Raw genomic sequence first — 17234 nt, 5'->3', positions numbered from 1 at the left:
CGGCAAGATGAAAATGAGTCTTCTTAAAAAAATTGTTTCGCAGGGCGATGGCAGAATGTGAAGAGCCAGATAACAGGATTCTGGAAAAGAGAAACCAGGTCAGCATTCATTCACATAAAGACTTCTCTCACATGAAATTGACTATTCATGATGGAGGGAATTATTAACTAATTTAATTAGCACATGGAAATACACTATGAATGGGAACACTCTAATTATTATCAAAGAACAAACTTAATTCAAGGATTGGTACAGTGTTGAGGATAAAAATGTGCATACTAGGATGTTGGAAACAAAGGGACTCTGTTTGGGAGAATCAAAAGTTAGAGAAAGACTAAAACTGAGAGAAATTCAGAATAGGAAAAGAATAAATATGGCACTATATGCAACTCATCAGGACATAGTTGTATTGCATCTGTGCATGGAGCTCCTTGCAAAAGATGAATTCAGGCCGCAGAAGTCCCAACACATGGCCAATGGGAGGAGGACAGACAAGCACCAGACTTAGAGCTGCATTAAGATGAAATTGGGACCTCTTCCTTCACTTCAGAGTCGGGGCACAGAGTGGGACTGAGTTAGGTCACAGAGTCGCCCCTGATTCTAGCAGTGAAGCACAGGACAGGGGTACATCTGAATGAAGCAAATAACAGATCAACAACAAAGGTCAAAGGGAAAAGGTCTTAAGTTAAGACTAACTAAGAGAATTAAGCCTAAAGTGGCCTATTTACTATCATGACTTGTCCTTGTGCCCTTACAGTTTTCTGTCCCCTAAAATTGTTCAGATAGTTGGAATGATAAAAGGATGCCTAAAATTCTGTAAATGTAGTGGGGTCTCCACAAGTATATGAAATCTAACTTCATAAGAAATAGATGGGCTGGAGAGGCATAATTTCTGCAAAAATAGGGGAATATAGCTATATATATATATATATATATATATATATATATATATATATATATATATATATATATATAAAGATATGTAATATATAGTATATATAATATACTCATATATATATGAGAAAATTATATATATATATATATATATATATATAAAAATATATATATATACTATATATATAAATATATGTATGAATGGACAGTTGTTTGAGTGTGAAGCTTAGAGTACAGCTCCGACGGGAAAATAGACAAAAATAATCTGAAATAAATCTTTAAAGTAATGAACATTGAATTCCAGGTTTAATACCTTATTACCTATCTGGGCAATATGAAATGCCACCATGTAGTATACTGATAGTAGGATTCAACATTAGCACACTCATTAATTGCCGTATAGGATATTTTTTTATTTACTTAGAACTTAAAGCTCCTTCACAAAATTTTATTCTTCCACAAAGTAATATTCTCCCATAATGCTGCATCAATGATTATTTGCATTGATGTAATCATGTGAGAGTGCAGCATCCACGTTGTGGATGTAAACACTTTGCATTCATATATTACAAGGAGATCCTAAAGTTCCCCACTGGATTTGAACAACTGTAGAGGAAAGGGGCAACGAGAGTGCAGTGAGAATGATTTATATTCAGAAGCTGGCCTCTTTTGACTCAGCATGTGGACGGAACAGTTCCAATGGGAAAATTGGTGACCAAGGTTAACTTTGTGATTTAAGGAGTGAAGCTTGCTAAGTTTCATAGTGACTACCCCATCAGAATTATTTTAGATGATTATATGTTATGTGTATTATAGATGATATGAACATTTTAAATATAATTTTAAAGATAACTTTAATTATGACAAAATATGCAATGGTTCTGCATCCTTACTTGGTTAATGCCTTTCAGGATAAGGCATCTGGTTGCTGTTTACAGGAAATGACTTTTTTGCAGATCAAGTTTTTGTTGAGAGTGGAGCAGGCATGCCAATGAAGACCCAGTCCTCTTATCAGTAGAGTTAGAGCTTGCATGCTTTTTCCTTGCGTTCAAGGACGAAGTACAGGCCATTATTGGAGGCTTGAGGGTGTCGTTGAGTAGGAATACAAAGCAGCAAGAGATGGGGCTCCTTGGCAACTGCTTCTTTGTGTCCCTGTAAAGTTTGCATGCACTGGCACTTTCATCTGACCACCCTGCAAAGTCTTAAGAGCTCTACTTCAGATTGGAGGTCATCTTTTGGGGAGGGGGACTGGGGAAGAACTCACCTGAAACACAGAGTATCTTCCAAAATGTCCTTTTGGTGGGAGAGGCATTGATTCTTCCTTTGGAACTGTGTGAAGATCAAAGAAGCCATAGGAGTTGTAACTTCCAGGGTTCCCTGCACCTGGCAATAAGGTCAGCCTTGTAAGGAGTAGTGGGTTGTTACTGCCATCCCATTGGCAGCAGGGTTGTAGGTGGTGGATTCTTTACCCAATTAATTTGGCCAGTGATCCATATCCTTGATCAGAGGTTATATTGTCAGGTATACTGAAGTCACTGACCCAGCCATTGAGGAGTGCCTCATTGTAGTTGTGTGATGCTACACTGAAATTGGTATTGCTTCTGGTCATCATGTGGAGGGTTCTGTAGCTGTAAAGATGCATCGGGAGCCATTGGATGTGGAAATGACTGCAGCAACATTGTAGTTGTGGAAATTTGCCAATGCCAGTTTCCATGGGGCAGGCCATTTTGTTTGGGGTTTGGCCCACATTTTCACATCCCTTTTGACTCTATGCCAAATAAATTTTTGTCACCAATTTTGCTGTTGTCTACCCAAAGTGGTGGGAGAATGCATGCTTGAAGTTAAATACCTTCCTCTGAGGGGTAAGGGTAGTTGGTGCTTGTGTCACGTGTTGCCACAGGGGACGTTCATCCCACCGTAGATGGAGGACAGTTGGCACACAGCCAAGATCTTGGAGTAAGGCATTGGTAAGTTCATGTTTCACTTTATCCCTAGCTGTACTCTGTTGATTGTCATTCAGGATAGTACATCTGCCACTAGGTATTTTCCTGCTGGGGATATGTTAGATGGTTCACCCAAATTTAGCTGTGGCCAAGAGCTGGCATTGTTGGTGGTCAGAATATATCTTGGTTTTCATTAAGGAATGTTTGGATGAATGGTTGGCAGTCTGTTAGGATGTAAAGGTGTGCACTTGATTTAGGTGCCTGAAGTGCTGGGTGCTTAGGTATACAGCAAGAAATTTCCTGTTGAAGACTTTGTTCTTCCTCTGGAACTGGTCTGTTCTCTCTGCAGGAGCCACAGGGGTTGGTTTTCGCATCGACTGTTAGTTCTATTATGGAACCTATGATGGGTTGTTGGGGGTCATGGTTAGTGTGAGTTTGGTCTGTGGATTAGACAGTGCAAGAGTGGTGATTGGTGCCAGGGCATCCTTTGTGGCTTTGAGGATATCTAATTAGGCATGCCTCTGGGTTAGAATCTTGGTTTCCACTGGGAGCATCATGGAGGCCCATGATTTGTGGGATGTTTGACAGGAAGCAGTAGCAGTAGTAGTTCATCATTCCTGCAAATTCCTGAAGGCATTTTTAGTAGCTGGGGTGTGATATTTTCTGAAACTGATATCTTGTCTCTGGGGGCAAATGCTGTCTTAATTGAGCCTTGATGACTCAGGACAGACTACCAAACTGTTTTTACAATATAGGGAAAGAATTGTTATGGTGTACTTTTGCTGATCTGGGTTCTTAGAGAAGATGAGAATATCGTAAATGCAGCACACTCATAAAGAGACGTCACCAAGAACTATGTCCATCAGTCTATGGAATGTGGCCCCTGAGTTACAGAGGTTGTAGGTCCTGAAGGGTGTGACAATTGCTGTTTTTGGAATCTCATCTTGGTGGACTGGGACTTGGAAGTAGCTCTTCATCAGGTTGAATTCGGAGCAGAATCTGCCCCCATAGAAGGTAAAGGTGATGTCTGCATGTTGGGAGTGGGTACTGATGAGGCTTCATTTGTTGGATGAGTTGCTTGTAGTCTCCTCAGGGACATCAGGATCTTTCTGTTTTCTTCACCTTATGGAGTGGGGAGATCCAAGGAATGGAAGCCTTCTGAAGTAAAGACCCATGCAATCCATTTCTTTAAGCCTTTCTACCAACAAGCATTTCTGGGGTAGACAGCAGCATTTTGAGTAGATGGCCTTGTTGTTTTTCTCCAGTGGTATATTCCATGCTTTGCTGGGTACTCAATGAATCTGATTTGCTTTTTGACCTGAAGATATTGGAAACCCCTGCAAGGGGTTGTGGAGGCAAATGGACCTACCAGAGAGATGAATGGCTGTTAAGGGTTCGATGGTGAGCAATATTGCATGGAAGGAGGCTAGGTTTTAAAAGGTGGCAATGAGCGACATCCACCAGCTGACTGGAATGTACAAGAGATTCAACACTGAGCAAGGGCACATGTATGTGATATCAGTGACAACAAGCTGCCACTGGTATTTCTTCCACAGTATGTGAAGGGTGAGGGTTTGGCAGCATTTTATTAGAGGGCAGAAACTATGCAGCCATTATCTGGAGGCTGCTGTCAGGGTGTTTTTCTGTTTTCTGTTGATGCAGGCAGGATAGACTCAAAGAACCCATGTCTACCTGAAACTTCCTGCTGGAGGTGCAATCAGCAATGTAGAATTTGTTGGGTGGGCATCTTTTTGGAGTTGCCAGCAACCACCATTACTCTCTTGGATGTACGTTAGGCAAAATTAGGTATTTTTTCTTCCACTTGGATGTGGAGAAACAATTCTTCCAAGAACTGATATTTTCTTAACTTGTAAAGGTATACATAGACGATTGCCAGGTAGGAGGCCATTTCTGTCATGGTTTGTAAGGGGGCTTTTGCACAGCACTAGCTTGGTTTTCATTGTCTTCATTTTCGTCCTTGCCATCCTTAGCTTTCTTGAAAAGCCTTCAGTAGTCCAGCCATCAATATGCCCTCTCCATTGAGCAGGGAAGCAGTGGAGCCAGATTTCTCTTGCAAGTTCAACTTTCTTCAGTTTGTCACAAACAGAATAATATTCTTGAGTCTTTTTTGGCTTGCTGGAAAGCATGTTGAAATACAAGCAAAAGCTCCTGTTGATTAAGGTACTGTTACATAGTGTGTGGGAAGAAGGCCCTCTTGTGGTACTGACCCTTTGGTTTTATAATGGTGTGATTAAAACACTGAATCATCTTCTTCCCATCTTGTTCCCATTTTTATATGGGGTCGCCGTTTCGGATGAGCCGTTTCCATCTATTTCTGTCCTGTGCTTCTGCCTCATCAATTCCCTTCTGAATAAAAGATAAAAATATAAAATTTATTTGCAAACCAAACCACGATTTCAACTTTGCCAGTCATAACTCATAGATGTGGGGTAGACACCAGGTGACAAGGTCATCATTTTCTGAGAATGGCTTGACATTTCGAGCTAGCACTAAAATATAGATCCTTCAAACTGTAACATGTTGTCCTTTTCTGAGGTGATGTTGGGAGGGTTTAGGTTCCTTCTGCCTTCTTTCTACCTGCTCTCTATGTTCTGCTGCTTTTTTTTCCTCTTTAACCAGTGTATATAGTTGTTCCAATTTTCAATGATTCTGTTATACTGTACTCTAGTGTTCAGGCATAAGTGGACAAAAACATTATCTAATTCTGGTCAACTCAGGCAGTCTGGAAGTTATCTTGAATAAATAGTTTTATACTGTATATGTAACTTATCAAATTTAATTACATAGCTATTGTTTCTAGTTTACGCAATATGCAGCATCAAAAAAATTTAAAATTCGCAGTAGCACTTGTTTGTTTAAGGTCCTAGTTATACTGCCTGCCCACTTTTGGGGAAGGATAGATACAACATGGCTATTGAGCTTAGTTCTCATTTGCCGGTTGATGACTGAACTTGGTCATAGGCAGCTCTGAATTTGTTCTTTTGGGCCGGATGGTTACCATTATCCTTCATTTGGTGAAGTACTTTGTTCTTTTGGTAGCATAATCCTGTTAATTAAAAAAAAGCTAATTCAGACTTCTCTTTTGTGACTTTACAATTTTAACTTATTAATCATGTCAGATGCTAATCTTTCTAGTATAAGGTATTGTAATAAGGGCTGTAAGAATAGGTTGACGTCAGCAATAATCATACTTTTGTTCATGAGACTTACCTGCCAGATATATATATAGCTGTATTCTCCGAAGGTCCGACAGAATTTCAAATTTCACGGCACACGCAGTGGCCGGTCAGGTGGTTAGTACCCATTCCCGCCGCTGGGAGGCGGTATCAGGAACCATTCCATTTTCTATTCAGATTTTCTCCGTCGCCGGACTGTCAACACCTGTTGTCAGTTCCTCCGCCATTTGGATTTTGAAATTTGTTGTCACTTAAGTATTTTGGTTGTTTTTTGGTATTCGACTGGATCTGTGACTTGGCATACGCTCTTTGTGGACCGTTTTTGATTTTGCTTTTGACTTTTCTTATAATTAAGATGTCTTACCTCTAGCTATTGAGTCTGTAGCTTGGTGAATGTAAGGTGAGGCTATCGAAGACTTTGATAGTTCCTCACTCTTTATGTATGATATGTAAGGGTGTTCAATGCTCTATGATAATCGGTAATGAATGTGTGGGATTGTCTGAGGGTGAGTGGAAGAAATATGAAGCCTATATGCTTAAATTGGAGCGTGATAGGCTGAGGAAATCTTCCTCCTAGAGTGCATCCTTAGATGGACAGTCAGGGTTTTCTCCTACTAGTAACCCTGTAGTAATTTTAGTACTAACCCTGTAGTTTGTTGCTGCAGAAGGTAATTCCCTGGCTCTCGTGTGGAGTCAATGCGTTATCTTGAAACTAAAGTGAATGCAATTCAAACGCATAGTGTTAGTGCTAGTGCCCTAGTGTTGTGGAGGGGGCGTCAGATCGGCCCTATAATGCCTCTAGGCCTGGACCTCTGTCGAACTCCCAGGACCAGGGAGGGGGCATGTGAAAGCCGCATGAGGGTTACGGGGCTTCCCACCGATCTGGCGTCCCTTCGGCAGGTCCTGATGACGCTACCCAGGCTGCCAGGGATCGTGCTCAGGCACGCATCCTGAAGGATTGCTTCTCGTCCTCCCGACACGCCCTCCCCCGCCACGGGTTGGAGCTCTCGGTTGGACTCTCGCCCTCTTAAGAGAAGCTTAGAGGAGAGGACGCCCACGTCCTCTTCCTCTAGACGTTTGTACTCTTCCCCGAAAGTTGCGTGGATATTCCTCTGCAGAAGAGAATAAAGTGTTTTTCGAATGATCACGCTCACTCGACCCCCTGTCGCGCTAAGGCAAGGGCTAGAGCTTCTTCCCTGTGGAAGGAAGTATACGTCTCTCGCCCCTTTTCCTTCTCTCAGGTTCAGCCCTTCTCCCGAGAGAGTGGCTTCTCCAATGCGTAAGATTTTGTTGGGTTTGCAACAACAGCTGGATGCTCTCATGAACCTTTCAAGATTGAATCTGCCTGTTAAGAGGTACAGACTTTCACCTTCGTCTCCCGCTTCGGGAACGATACAGAGCGTCTGTCGTCTAGAGAGAGTGTTTAGTGGCTTCCTATTCGTCTTCCCCGAGTTGAGGTGTTGGCCTTTTTCTTGTCTCGCGCCAGGAGCGCGTCTTGCTCTTCGAGGCGCTTCTCACGCTTCACGCTCCTCACCTTGACGCTTCGGCGCGTTGCTAGCCATGACGCCGCGCGCCACGCTGTGACTCTCTCTCTAGTACTTGCCACGAGGCCTCGCGCGTCCACGCCATGACGCCCACTATCGCTTCGCCGTGATAGCTTCAAGTCTTGTGTTGACACCGCCCAGTTGTTTATCATGTCGCACAACTACCCGCTTCAACATCTGATGTCCTTCTTAATTTAGCCAGTACTTGCTTCGGCAGTACATATACTAAATTGGAACGATACAGAGAAGATTAGCATGGCTCTTGCGCAAGGATGACACGCTAATCGTGAAGCATTCCACAATTTTTATGTTTACTATCATCACTCTAGTTGACGACTTCTTTCGTTCGCGGGAGTTCCCGCCACGTATCGGCGAATCGGAACTACTTTCACCACTCACTCAAGACCCTCCAGCTGCGGAAGAACATCCTCTTTCGTCACAGCCTTTGTATGAAGAGAAACTTCTTTCGTCTTCTTCTTCCTCTGATTATCAGACTCTGGCTTTTTCTTAAGGATCTGTTTCCTGAGACTTTTCAACCTTCGGCTCCTCTCTCTCCACCCTCGCAGTTGTCTTTGTCTTGGGGAGCGTTTGACGAAAAAATCGGATATAAAATTTTCTGGGGATATTTTATATATGGCATCATACATATCCTGACTATCTTCTCAGAAAGTTTTATTTAAAAGTTCGCCACAGTTAGGAGTTATAAACAAAACAGTAACCTATCATAGTCAAATTACATTTTTCATATAATGTAATGATATTGTCAGTATATCGGTGGTAATTTCCTTTTAGCTATGAAATAATATCTAATGCGATCTATGGCAACCCTGTGGACATAGTACGCATCAGCTAAAAGACAGGAATGCCGCAGGGCAGTCAGTGGCAGTCAGTCAGTAGCAGCTCAGAGCTTGACTAAGTAAAACGTCGCTGGCCAACCTCAGCCGTGTTTTGACATCATTTAGCTTCATTTAGCGAAGTTATATTACTTTGCAGGTCTATTTTTGGCTTTTCATTATGTCATAAAACATCAAACTGTGTAACGGCAAGCAAATAAATACACAGAGAAGCAAAAATATAGTTTTTCTCAAAACTAAAGTTATCGACATTCAAACTGCATCTCCTTCATAACGCTTGCACCGATCTCAGATACAAAAAGTAAACGAAAGCTAAATGTTTGCTTCTAACAAAGGGGGCTTCCATGGGAAGCAACACGAGACCCCACCACGAGAGAGAGTTTTTCCCGAAGGAATGTCACTTCCAAGAGAGTTAGCAAGTGACTCCTTTCATCTCCAGACTCCCTTTGCAACCAGGCTTCATTTTGCACAAGCCTGGAAAGAGTGAGGGGCAGACGTTTGGTCCCTCCTACTGTTAGAGAGAGGTTACTTGATTCCCCTTCCTGTCTCCTCTTTGTTTTTTGTTTCCCAACTGCCTTCCTGTCAAACAGAAGATTGTTTGACCTGCTCGAACAGATGTTCGAGCGGAGAGCAGTGGAACAGGTCTTGGACTCCGGTGTTCCCCGGGATTTTACTACAGATTGTTTCTAGTCCCAAAACTTTCAGTAGGCTGGAGACCCGTCTTGACGTCAACAGGTCGAACAACTTGGTCCGGAAGGAAAAGTTCAAGATGGAGACTCGCAGTCAATACTAGGAGCCCTTCATCCCGGGGATTGATGGTATCTTTGGATCTCCAAGATACTTATCTTCACGCCCCAATTCATCCACGTTCGGTGAAGTATCTCAGGTTGTCTTGGGGACTAGACGTACCAGTTCAGGGCTCTCTGCTTTGGACTCTGCACAACGGCCATACCATGTTGAAACACCGCTTCGTCCGATCAGCGAAGGTAAGCAACGTTGGGTCTGGTCAGTACTTGGATGGTTGACCGCCTGGGAACACCAGATGCTGTTGGCGCCACATTTTGCTCCGAGGGTGTTTACACGTCTCATGAAAAACGTTGCGATGCAGTTGCATCTGTCGCACGTCAGATCTCACTCTACTTGGACGACTGGTTGATTGAGCGCCGTCGGCGAAGGTATCTGGAGGACCTTCAGTTGACTCTGCAACTCGTGAAGTCCCTGGGACTTCTGGTCTGTGGAGAAGTCGCAGCTGATCCCTTCACTGTCCATTGTGTCTGGGAATTCAGATCTATTCAGCGGCTTTTATAGCGTCTCCGTGCAAGAACGGCAACTTCTATGTACGAAAAAGTCTCGGCCTTCTTGGAAAAGGAAACATGCTAGGTGAAGGAAGGAATGAGTCTGCTGGGGACCATTTCCTCGCTGGAATAGTTTGTTTTCTGGGAGTCTGCATCTCAGGCCTCTTCAGTTCTTTTTGTTGAGAACTGGCAAAGCAAGGAAGACTTGAAAGAGGAATTGAGAATTCTTCCTTATATAAAGAGGATCTGTGGTGGTGGCTCGATCCAACGAAATTGCAGAAAGGGATCTCCTCAAGCTTCTGAACCCCAACCTAGTGTTGTTTTTCCGACGGGTCGTCAACAGGTTGGGGGGCAACACTAGAGGGAGAGGAAGTGTTAGGAACCTGGAGAGAGGAACAGGTGTCCTGCACATCAACTTCAAAGATTTGGCGGCTATCTTTTAGCTGCCAATTCTTCGAGGTCCAAGTTTGCAATCGTGTAGTTCTAGCAAACTCATTGGACAATACTACTTGTTCCTGTTCAGCCTTGCAAGAGAGATTATTCTTTGAGCCTATGCTCGCAACATTTCGATTCTCACAAGTTTTGTTGCAGGGGTCGAAAATGTTCGAGCAGACCTGCTCTGCCGACTCCATCAACTCCTGCCGAAAGGAATGGACCCTTCATCAGGAGGTTTGCCAAGATTTTTGGAAATTTTGGGGTCGCCATCTTGTGGATATTTTCACGACCTCAAGAACAGCGAGGCTCCCTCTATAAAGCTCATCTGTACTCAACCCTGGGGCAGTTGCGATAGATGCTCTTCCCTGGGATTGGATGGGAATAGATGTTTACGCCTTTTCCCCGTTCTAAATTCTGGGAGAAGTCATACGCAAGTTCGCGGCCTCACTAGGGACGAGGATGACTCTCATCCCCACGTTTTGGCCTTGAACCACTGGTTCTCAGAGTTTCTCTTCTGGTTGGTAGACGTTCCGAGGACCCTTCCTATGAGAGCAGACCTGCTCATACAAACCCACTTCACGAGATATCTTTGAATCTCCCGCTCTGAACCTGACTGCTTTCAGACTATCGAAACTTGGTCAGAGCGAAGGGTTTTTTCTGGCCAGGTGGCACGGGCCATCGCTAGAGCCAAGTTCTTCATCTAAAGGATATATCTAGCGAAGTGAGCAACCTTCAAAGGTTGGTGTAGAAAGAAGGGCTTTTCTCTTCCTCTATCACTGTGAGCCAGGTTGCGGATTTTCTCCTTTACTTAAGAGAAAACTCGCTATAGCAGTTCCGACTATCAAGTGTTATCGGAGCATGCTTTCGATTGTATTCAGACACAGAGGATTAGATTTGTCTGACAATAAGGACCTCCACGATCTTACGAGCTCTTTCAAGACGTCCAAGGTTCCTCAGCTAATTCCCCCTGCTTGGAACTTGGACGTAATGCTCAAGTTTTTGATGTTTAGTCCTTTTGAGCCTCTCCACTCTGCATCTCTTAAGGATGTTACTCGAAAAACGGCATTCCTCGCGGCGAAGAGAGTGAGCGAAGTTCGAGGCCGTCATGTGGGCTTCAAGGAACACAATGCTGTCTATTCTTTAAGCCCTAAGTTCTTGGCTAAGAATGATAGGTCTTCTAACCCTTGGCCTAGACACTTTGAAATTAAAGGTTTAGCAGACCTTATTGGACAGGAACCTGAGGAGTTCTATGTCCAGTTAGAGCTCTCAAGTACTACCTTAAAAGAACACAGGACACTCGTGGTCCCTTGGATGTTTTATGGTGTTCTGTGAGGCAACCAGTTAAACCTATGTCGAAGAATGCACTGGCATTCTTCATTAGGGGACGTCATTAAGGACGCACACTCTAGTTGTGACGACTCCAACTTCAAGTTGTTGAGAGTTAACGCTCACGAGGTGAGGGCAGTTGCTACCTCCATGGCGTTCAAGAAAAATATGGTACTCAGTGACATTTTTAGTGCCACTTTTTGGGAAGTCAATTCGGTGTTTGCCTCACACTCTTGGCAAGATGTTTAGGTAGCATATGAAAATTGTTTTCGCTGGGACCATACATTGCTGCTTCAGCAACCTTGGGGACAGGGGGTAACTCTGATCCTATCCCCTTTTTAATTGTGTTTTTGTGGTTGTTGGGTCGACTACTGGAGGCAGTCTTCCCAATCCTTTGCAAACTAACGCTTTAGGTGTTGGTTAGGTGGTTAGTAATGCTCTTTTGTCCTCTTTGTATGGTCTATGATCTAGTCACATTGTGGTCACGCCCCGTTGACAGATCATCTAGAAGTCGCCAGCTATATAGGTCACTACCTCGCTGGGGTCTCTAGTAAAGCAGAAGCAGACTAGAGTGACAGTAACCACTCAGTCAGCTACGCTATCAGATAAGGAACCAAAATAATTTTACCAATAATTGGTTTTTTCCTAATTCTTGGCTGTCTCTACCCCCTCCAAAGGTGGTATTCAGCTATATATATATCTGGCAGGTAAGTCTCATGAACAAAATGATATTTTAATGATAAAATAAAGTTTGTTCATACTTACCTGGCAGATATATATATTCATATTGCCCTCCCTCCTCCCCTCAGGAGACAGTGGCGTTAGAAAATCTGAATAGAAAATGGGAATGGTTCCTGATACCGCCTCCCAGCGGCGGGAATGGGTACTAACCACCTGACCGGCCACTGCGTGTGCCGCGAAATTTGAAATTCTGTCGGACCTTCGGAGAATACAGCTATATATATATCTGCCAGGTAAGTATGAACAAACTTTATTTTATCATTAAAATATCATATTTGTAGTTTGTGGAGGGAACAAGTTTGCTCTCCCGAACTTTGCTGTGACGAGTGCAAAGACTGGGATAAGGGGAAGTGGAAGACTCTTTATGCATACTTAGACAAATTACAGCATGGCAGAGTCAGGCTTTGTCTCTGGGGGTTGATGTTACTCCTTTACCTATTCCTCTAACGCCTGGAACCATTTTTCCCTATCTCAAGTCCTCTGACTTTCCCTGCAACTTGATCCCTGGCTTTCATTCCTTTGCCCTCCCAAACGCCATTGCCAGGAAGACTCTTAAGCATGTGTGGACAAGAAACATGATTTATTAGTGAACACGGTTTCCCTAAATTGGTGAATTCATTTACGTGTCCTCATGGACAAAGTTCCAACTTTGTGTAAGTGCATTGATCCCAGGTGCAATGTCAGTGGCTGGTGGCTTATTACTCATCCCACCGATGCTCCTCATGGACAAGGTCCTGCTAAACTCCCTTGCTCACCTGGGAGGAAGCAAACCTGGCAGTCAAAGGGGAGGTTGGTGGGGTTTGTCCACTGAAGTAGTCATTGCCTCGTCCAAGCCTGTTGTCTGCCCTGTCCCAGGTCTTGGGGATTGCTGTTGGAAAGGCATCCAAATGGACATACATGCATTATCTTCTAGTGACTTGGACTCTGGCACTCATAAGCTCTGTCGGTGATTTCCTAGTGTTTCAAGACCATTAAAAAGGTCTGGTGCCCCAATGGACGAGGACATTCCCGGTCTCATAAGCGAGCATTGGATAGGGCTCATAGTCCTCAGCCCTCCTGTAGTTTTTGGAAGTCTCCTCAAGCTTCTTGCTCCCTTTCAATGGACATCGAGTGTCACAAAGTATGTAAAGAAGTGCCCGTTAGTCCAACGTATGGTTATCGTGTGTCCAAACGTCCAGAGTCAGAGAGTGTGATGCCCGATTGGGAGAAAGTGTCCAAGCGGCATTCATTGGAACATCCGTTGTCCGCGCGTCCAACAAGTGGACGTCCAGTGTCCATATGTTCCGAGAGTGATTGTGTTTTGTCGGATCGTTCTGTGCATTGACATCAAGTGTCCATGTGTCCGTCCCATGGACGCCCAGCTTCCGAGCGTCCTCCCTTTAAAAGCATAGTGTCCGAATTGCAGACTTCAGATCTGTCTGCCAGATCAGTGAGGGGACATCCAGGGACCGAGCGTCCAGTGTTAGCGGGAGCCAGTGTTGATGTTCATCCGCCTTCCAGCGTCTGTCCAGCTCTGCAGATGGGACTTGCTGTCTCTGGTGCAACTCGTGCTGATTCCCTTTGCAGTTCAGGATCCTTCCCTAGTCCCAGTTCATTGCCGTTTAGATAACATCTTGAACTTGCTGCAGAACCCATCTACAACCACTCAAGCACCTTCAGATCCTCCAATGCCCCCGATTTCTTCTTTTGAGGAACCTGTAGAGGATGACGTTCCTACCGGACTACGCAGCACTGTTGCAGTTCTTCCTGGTTTGCTACCCGACTTCTTTTCTCCAGCCACCCCTTCTCCAGGTTCAGCATTTATGATGTGACAACCATTAGGAGCGGCTAAATTGCGCGTATGGTCCTCTGTCCTCCCTCATCCAGGAACGTATCAACATATGGTTGTCAGAGAAGAGAGTTGGTAAAGCTGTGTTATGTGTGCCTCCTTCTTGTCTGATATGTTAGAAGTATCTGTCCTATTCTACTGGGAAGTTTCATGCTTGGGAGTTTCTGGCCTCTCAAGGGGACTTCTCCAGTCTCATTGATGCTACTCGTTGGTCAGCCTTCTCATCTGCCAGGATTTTTTGACCCCATTGGAACTGGACCATTTGCTGAAAGATATTTTTAAGGTTTTGAGATTCTGAGTTTCCCTTGATTTCTGTGCAAAGAAGTTGGTGCAACACTTCTTTGCTTCAGACTGGCTGGGAGTTCTGGCCTCTGCAGATGTGCAGTGAGGGACGGCACCCATGAACTAGCCACCATTTTCACTACTGGTGCACTGAAGAAATGAGACTTATGGTGATCATTCACCTCTAAGGGGGTCACTCCTTCTCAACGTTCTTCCCTTCTGTTCGCTCCCTTGACAGCAACAGCTTATTTCCTCAAGAGACTTTAGAATGGGTGGCAGGAGAGTTGCAGAAGAAATCCACCCAAGATTTACTCGCTCAGTCCACCAAGAGGATTAGGGTCTCGACACGTCCTTCTTCCACTGCAGTTCCTTCAACCAGGACTACTTCTCCGTTCCCTCAGCAACCCTTTCGAGGGAGTAGAGGTCGTGTCCAGTCCTGTCCAAGAGCCAATTTTAGTCCAGTGCAACCCACTAAACAACCCTCTAACAAAACCACCTCTCACAAGTGAGCTACCTGTCCTCTGTGCTCCGGTGGGAGCAAGACTACTTCATTTTTGGAACAGATGGGAATCAAGAAAAGTAGATCCTTGGGTGCTTCAAGTATTGAAAGAGGGCTACGGTGTCCCCCTCATGGAGAAACCTCCCTTGGTAACCTCTCCTATCAAATTGGCAGCCTACTCTGTATGCTCAGAGAGGTTTTCAGCCCTGTCTCGAGAAGTTTCGGCTCTACTCGAGAAACAGGCAGTGGTGGAAGTTGAAGACATGAGCACAGAGGGATTTTACAATCGCCTCTTCGTAGTCCCCAAGTCATCAGGGGATGAAGACCTGTCCTGGACGTCAGTGCTCTGTACTTTTGTCAAAACTACAAAGTTCAAGATGGAAATGAATCAGTTGGTCCTGTCAGCCATCCATCAGGGAGATTGGATGGTGACAATAGAGATGAAGGATGCTTATTTCCACTTTCCAGTTCACCAGGATTCCAAGAAGTATCTGAGATTCATGCTCTAGGACAGGGTCTTCCAGTTTCGGGCCCTGTGCTTTGGCCTTTCCATGGCCCCTCAAGTTTTCACCCAAGTTCTTGCTCCTTTAGCAAAGTGGCTACACCTTATAGGAATCAACGTGTCCTTATACTGTACCTGGATGATTGGCTCCTCTGCTCCCCATCAGAAGCCCAATGCACGGAGGACCTTCAGAAGACCCTTCAACTTGTGCAAGACCTAGATTACTGATAAACTTCAAGAAATCACAATTAATCCCCACACAGTTGATTCTTTATTTGGAGATGGTGATAAATTCTCTGAATTTTTGGTTTTCCATCCAACAAACGTTTGCATTTGTATTTGAAAGTTCAAAAATTCATGTCTCTTCCGTCCTGCTCGGCAATGCTTGGATGAGCCTTGTGGAACTCTGTCATCAGTCAGGAAGTTTGTATCTCTGGGCAGACTACACATCAAGCCCCCTTCAGTTCTATTTCAAAGCTAATTGGCAGGGAGAAAGATATTTCCAGATTTGTTCATCTTCAAAATCACCTGAAATCAAGGAGGAACTTTGGTAGTGGCTGAGGAGGACAGATTGAGACAGGGATGTCACTGTCTCCTGTGAACTCTAACCTAATGTTGCACTCTGATGCATCAGATCTGGGGTGGGGAGCCCTTCTCAACGGCTTGGAAGTATCAGGTTTTTGGTCCCCAACCGAAAGAGACTTCCACATAAATGTGAAATAATTGAGGGCGATACACCTGGCTCTTCAATTTTTTGTGACAGAGACCTTCAGAAAACAGTTGCGGTCCATTCAGACAGCATGATCACACTGGCCTACATAAAGAAACGAGGAGGAACCCAATCTTTTTCGCTGTGCAAAGCAGCCAAAGACTTTCTTCTATGGACACAGAACAACAGGACCACTCTTCTGACCCGCTTCGTCCAGGGCAAAATTAACGTTCTCATGGACGAACTGAGTTACAGCAAACAAGTTCTACCGACAGAGTGGACACTCAATCCACTGGTGTGCACCGACCTGTGGAAAAGGTGGGGAAAGCCAACGGTAGACCTGTTTGCAACGTCAAGAAACCACTGTCTCCATCTATACTGTTCCCCGACCCAGATCCACAAGCGTGGGTGACAGATGCCATGTTGCAAGATTGGTCGGGTCTCAACCTCTTTGCCCTTCCTCCCTTCAACATGGTAATAGAAGTGTTGAGAAAGTTCAACACCCACAGCAATGTATCAGTGACCCTAGTGGCTCCCTTTTGGCCACACAAGGAGTGGTTACCGGACCTTCTAAGCCTACTAGTAGACTATCCAAGGCTTCTACCTCAGAAGAAAAATCTTCTCAGACAGGGTCTTGCGTCATGTGCTATTAGATCTGACCGGTGATCAGCAAATCAACTCAGTATCAGTCTCTCTCTGGATTTTAGACGCAGGTCTGAATTTTATCTGCAGATTCTTTTATGCCTCTGGAATTAGTTCCATGAAATTGTTTACTATGAAAACTTCTTTTATTTAGCACTATCAGCAGTTAAAAGAGTTAAATTTATTGCAAGCACTCTCCTTAAGGCTTTGTAAAGGGAATGCTATTTTATCTTTTTGCCTTAGAGCTGAGAATGATGTTAAGGCTGTTTTGCAAAGAACTGTAAGAATTCCAATTTAACCTTCTTGGTGAGGAAGAGGAAACACTTCTCTGTCCTTTTGGGGCAATTAAAACTTACTTAGATAAGCTAAGCCTGGAGGAGGCAAAGCTAACCTTTTGTTTTGTGGTTTTAGAAAACCTAGATGTCTTTGTCAAATTAAGCCTAGATGAGGCAAAGTTAACCTTTTGTTTTAGCTGTCTTTGTCAATGGTTAAGCCTGGAGGAGGCAAAGTTAACTTTTTGTTTTGTGGTTTTAGAAAACCTAG

General features: G+C 44.2%; 1 protein-coding gene, 1 non-coding gene and 1 pseudogene across 2 annotated transcripts in view; 2 read left to right on the top strand and 1 right to left on the bottom strand.

The window, feature by feature from the left end:
• LOC136831325 (uncharacterized) overlaps positions 1-17234 on the bottom strand; it is a 471746-nt gene that overhangs the window by 345617 nt on the left and 108895 nt on the right. The gene's annotated exons all lie outside the window — the stretch shown is intronic.
• On the top strand, positions 7780-7884 carry LOC136831845 (U6 spliceosomal RNA). Its single transcript, XR_010850987.1, has one exon. It is a non-coding gene; the product is annotated as a U6 spliceosomal RNA (small nuclear RNA).
• On the top strand, positions 9371-9486 carry LOC136831856 (5S ribosomal RNA; annotated as a pseudogene).

This window comes from Macrobrachium rosenbergii, chromosome 48 (genome assembly GCF_040412425.1).
Source record: "Macrobrachium rosenbergii isolate ZJJX-2024 chromosome 48, ASM4041242v1, whole genome shotgun sequence".
NCBI classification, from domain to species: Eukaryota; Metazoa; Arthropoda; class Malacostraca; order Decapoda; family Palaemonidae; genus Macrobrachium; species Macrobrachium rosenbergii.
Note: the sequence above shows the minus strand (reverse complement) of the source record. Positions and strands in the feature narration are given on the sequence as shown.